The sequence below is a fragment of the Branchiostoma belcheri genome, unplaced genomic scaffold (assembly GCF_001625305.1).
Source record: "Branchiostoma belcheri isolate BF01 breed outbred unplaced genomic scaffold, Haploidv18h27 scaffold84, whole genome shotgun sequence".
In the NCBI taxonomy this organism is placed as follows: domain Eukaryota; kingdom Metazoa; phylum Chordata; class Leptocardii; order Amphioxiformes; family Branchiostomatidae; genus Branchiostoma; species Branchiostoma belcheri.
This window is the reverse complement of record NW_017804509.1, coordinates 241,292-241,625: the sequence shown is the minus strand read 5'-3', so window position 1 is coordinate 241,625 and position 334 is coordinate 241,292.

The following is a 334-nucleotide window of genomic DNA, read 5'->3' as shown; positions in this document are numbered from 1 at the left end:
TTTATACTAAATTATAGGAGTGGTGATGTATGTATTTTCGGTAATTTCGTGTGTGTATGTAACCTTTTTATTCGCCCGCTCGCATGTAGTTTTGGGGCCTTCAAAGGGGTACATTATCCACAAAATTAAGTCAATGTGGCCTAATTATTATAGTTCAAAAGTCAAATTTATAGGAGTGACGATGCATGTATCGGCGGCTCGGTAATTGTGTGTGTGTATGTACACTTCTGATTATACGGGGGGCGGCCATACTTTCATATCTCCGACCCACAACTATGCCGGGGAGCCGGCCAATCAGGGGATGATCCGCCACGATCCCGTTGCCAGGCAACCA